The sequence below is a fragment of the Mesocricetus auratus genome, unplaced genomic scaffold, assembly GCF_017639785.1.
Source record: "Mesocricetus auratus isolate SY011 unplaced genomic scaffold, BCM_Maur_2.0 Super-Scaffold_100007, whole genome shotgun sequence".
Lineage (NCBI taxonomy): Eukaryota > Metazoa > Chordata > Mammalia > Rodentia > Cricetidae > Mesocricetus > Mesocricetus auratus.
Genome location: NW_024429191.1, coordinates 15093358 through 15098021, shown reverse-complemented (window position 1 = coordinate 15098021; position 4664 = coordinate 15093358). Strand labels below are relative to the sequence as shown.

Below are 4664 nucleotides of genomic sequence, written 5' to 3'. Positions count from 1 at the left end.
GGTTTAGAAAAAAAACAATGCTTTAAAAAGAGCCATCGGTTGTTTAGTTCCTTATTTTTAAATACAGCCCTCTGTCAACAAAAGTCACACTGCAGAAATTGCTACAGTTCCGGGAATTCTTCTGAAGGAGAGTTTCATAATCTCTTCATTTTTTGAGCAGTAGGCAGGACTTTGGAGGTCAGCAGCAGCCTTTATAGCACACTGGCTTCTCTACCAGAAGAATGAAGTTTCTACCCACCTAAGAGTTCAGAGAAGACCCAAGGACCTAAACTCTCACTGTGTACAAGATGAAGACATGCCATTACCTTGTTCCTTCTTCAACCACTCAAGCACCTATTAGCAGCTTTCTTCCAGTATCTGACTGGATTAGGGCAAAATGAGTGGGTTCAGAAGTATACTTGCCTGGCTGGGTGCTTTGACTATTTGTGAAATGGAGATAATGATGAGAATGACCCACTATGATTGCTGTGAGGGGGTAAAGAGTTGCAGAAGCAAAGAGAGTCTGTGTTTAACTCTACTCATCTGGAGGGGAAAATAACAGAAACAGCCCTGGTTATATGTAATTTTCATGGACCTCAACAATACCTTGTAAGCCAGCACTAACTTACCTCAAACACAGGATTAAATAGTTTGGCTAGAAGGACTAGGGTTTCCAAGAGGAGAGAGATCACTGGGGCCTGAAGGAGACAAACAAGATTTCACGCAGGAGACGTGATTCACCCTGACCACCCTACGGAACAAGCAGGGAAGTGAAAGGAGGACCAGGTGACTATTGGGGGTGTGAGAGGTCAGCATCAAGATCAGGAATGGTGAATTATTGGGACTTGGGCTACAATGGACATGTGGACTCATTTTCAGTGGTCAGTACAGGTAGCTGTCTTGCCATCACAGCATGCCTTAGCTTCATGGTGGACCTATGTGCAAGTTGTAGGCTGTTGGTGGGGTCCATCCCCTCTAGGAAATCCTACACACCCTCCACTAAATCAGCCCTATTTTAGAACTGTGGTTGCCTTGTCTCTATCTTGTCCCTTTAGGTTCACTGTTCTGAAACTGTTGCCCTCACTGTAAAACCATTATTCTTAGTCCTGGTGTGTAACATGTTTCGAAATGTGACTCAAGTACTCCTGGTTATGTGACCCAGCATACCTTCCTTCTGGCTTTCTATTATTCTTCTAGCTAAGCTCCCACTGAGTCAATTCAACTTCCAATATGTAATTGGCTCTGTCATTCTCCCTTCATCTTTCTAATTCACAGTGTCTGTGAAATATTTATCGGTGAGTTTTCTGGTTCTTTGCCAATTTTCTAATTCTTTTTAAAAAGTTTTTCTAACTTTCTGGCATCTTTGTTTATTTCCATAATTTAATACATTTGAGCTCACAAACTATACACGCCCACTCGATGGGTATTTATATTGTTCTTTCAGGTATATTTTTTTTATTTTAATACCATTTGGAGAGGAGTGTTTTGTGCTATTTCCTTTCTGATTCTTGGTTTTCAGTCTGTGCCATTAGTTCCTCAAGATCAGAACCTGAATCTGATTTTTCTTCTTGCAAGCACAATAACAGCTGGTTAATTACTAGGGATGATGGAAACCAGGAATGTAAATACACAAGGCTTGCTTAAGCTATCCAAATGGGGGAACATAATAAAAGTTTGTATTCCAGCGTTGGTAAAGGTTGTGGGTCAAGTTCCATGGAAAACAGTTGCTATTACTCAGAGAGTTTCTTGCTGCTGTTGTTGCTGCTGCTGTCTTAAGACTACGAGGATTTTCTGCAGAAACTTACCTCTCTTGGGATCAGTATCTGTGGGAGAAGAGGGAAAGGGGATAAAGGATGAGTCTTGGGCAAGGAAGAAAGTAGTTGAGCTGTGCTATCAATTCAACACTCCCAGTCAGTCTCCTGGAAAACTCCGGAACCCTTTGTTTCCTTTGTCTGTCTCAACTAAAGCAAAGGTCATTGATATCCAATTAGATTATTCTGGATTGGGATAGAGAAGCAAGACAAGCACTTTCAGCAATTTCCAAATGACAATGCAGGAGTAAGACACCAGGAGCACAAATCACCAGCAGCTTTTGGTCCTAAAGGCAGGGTCTGCTGATGATGACACAGTAACCTCTATAGTCAGATAGCATGTGACAATATTAGCTATTGGCTATCTTATCTTCAATAGCTATATACTCCTCCCCTCCCAAACACACAGCTACATATCCCTCTTCTTCCAGCCCATCACCTGAATCCCCTCCCCCCTTCCATCAAAGCTGTCACCTGTACCTTCTATGTTTAGAAGTTCTTTCACTGCTGCTGATAATGATTTGGTAAAATTAACAAATACAGGAAACAATAAAGATTAATAAAACGTTTAAGCATCTCCTTCCTAGAATTCACTCTTCTTAAATTTTCAACGTATTTTCACCCCTATTCTTTTTAAATGAAAAGTATTACAGGAAAATTCAAATTGCTTCTGTTTCTACCTTCTATAAGAGAAAGGTAATCATAATGTAAATGTGAATTATCTTGTTCATTTTATATACCTTAAATGAATAGGTTGAAACTATAGATAAAGATTGTAATACATATCTCAAGATAACTGATGAAAAATTTCAAATATTTTTGATAGGCATCAGAAAGAAAGCTGTTTTTTGTGTTAATTCAACATTTACGTTTTCACATGTTAATTAAAATTCATTTTAAGAATACATAAATAGATGTGTTTGTTAGTATTTGTGAAAAATAGAAAATATTTTAATGTGGTTTTAAAATTATATAAATTGCATCATTCTATAATGTAATTTTTTTCATCAAGTCTTCTGAAAATCTTTTACATTGCAATTTATTGATTTACTTCGCTTTCAACTGTTTATGAAAGTCTGCCAAAGAAACATAGTGTGTTTTATTTATTCATTCTCCCACTGGTAGGCATTTAAGTGACTTTCACGGTTCACCTTTTTGTGAATTCCTCCCCTCCCCAACTTCCTTGACTGCTCTACTGGAATGAAATGTCTTTTCCTTTTTAAATTTCTTGCTGAGACTTACCAGACCTTCAGAGAAGAATTCCAGCTCTTTGTTCTTTGCCCCTCTGCCTAGACTGCGACAAGCACCAGGCACTTTCCCTGCAATTCTTATTGTTTCTGAGTCAGTTCTGTCAACAGACTTAATTCTCAGCTAGACCTACAGAGGAGCAGAACAGAGAAGTGACAAATGGGGCAAAAATGAGCTTAGTTCAGTGGACCTCAAACTAAATTTGAAGTTATTTCTAGAAATTCACCGCAAGAAAACAAAGAGAGGAAATAACCTATACACATGAAGGTTTTTGAAAGGAAAAATGAGAAACGAAATGGCCAACATTAAGGAGTCCTTACATAAATATAAATCATGGTGGATCAACTCAAAAGAACACCTTAGTGTGGTGACTCTGAGAGCCAAGTACTAAGATGCAATCACATGGACTTGATCTTTCAAGTTCAAATGAGTTGAATCTCAGTCCTTTTATGTCACTTACCTTATGAATAGCAGAGGAACACACGGTGGTAGGGTGTTAGAGGGAAAACACAGAAAGCAAAGTTACATCATCAATATATGAAAATATCTTTGCATCTCTGAACAAAAATAAGAAAGGAGAACAACAGATTTATGACAACAATATTGATTGATAAGCAGAGAACTCATGAAGCTTTCACCCCACGATCTAACACTGTGTCTGCAATCTCCATTCCCACATGAACAAGGAAGCTTCTGTGGTTCCTAGGTCACCATGTATCTGAGGTTGTGTTCCACAGTGACATCATTTTGTTCAACTGTGGCATAAGAACGCTGAGAGGAAAAGCTGAGTAACCAACTCATTTGGAAGTAATTTTGGTGACATTTATGTAGTTCTTTTATTTGTTACTATGCTAATTTATAAATTGAAATTTATCATAGATATGTGTGTTCGGGAAAACAATGTCTGTGTGTGTGCACCTGTCTGTATGTCTGTCTTTCGGTACTATTTGTGATTTCAGGAATCCAAAGAGGTCTTGGGATAGATCCCCCTTGAATAACAGGAAACTACTGAAAACCGTTTTGTGTTATAAGTCAGTCACCAAGTTAGCGTTTACCTCTAGGTCTTTTTGACCCCCGAATTTCACCATGTATTCCTCTAAGACAATGAGAATGCATCTTGTCTCTATAGTTCTCATATATTTGTAAAATAAACAAACATTGAAATTAAAACATCCCAAAAAAGAGAGGAGAGAAGAAAGTTCATGAGGCCTTTCCCTCTGTTCCCTTCTGGTCCAGAAGGACAGGGTATCTACTAAGATGACTCTGATTTTTCAGCCTCACCCTTAGGGCTCTTGGTACAGAACAGAAGGCTGCTGGGAAGGTGACAGTCAGCAGACAGAGCCTATTGAATAGGGAATAGGAGAAGCCATGTACTGCCTAAGGCCACTTGATCAAAGCTCTTTCACAAAGACTTCTCTGCTGTTATATGATGCTACTGAGAGCCAGCCGAAAGCAGGAGATGGTGTAGGTGTATGGATGCTCTCAGGGCCAGCCTCCTGCATCCACCTGGAACTGATAAACAAAGAATTATTGTAGGAGAAACCAGGATTTCTGGGTTCCTAGTACAGTTTCTGGATTTTAGTGAATGAGTCTATGAAGTTCTCCTTTCTCATCTTCTAGGTTTAT

The 4664-nt window shown here is 39.0% G+C and overlaps 1 long non-coding RNA gene across 1 annotated transcript; it reads right to left on the bottom strand.

Annotated features, from left to right (window-relative positions):
• Window positions 1-1414: 1414 nt before the first annotated feature.
• On the bottom strand, window positions 1415-3741 carry LOC121141122. The gene is made up of 3 exons (XR_005878030.1): window positions 3499-3741; window positions 3033-3167; window positions 1415-1802 (listed from the first exon to the last, which is right to left on the bottom strand). It is a non-coding gene; the product is annotated as an uncharacterized LOC121141122 (long non-coding RNA).
• Between the last annotated feature and the right edge of the window lie 923 nt (window positions 3742-4664).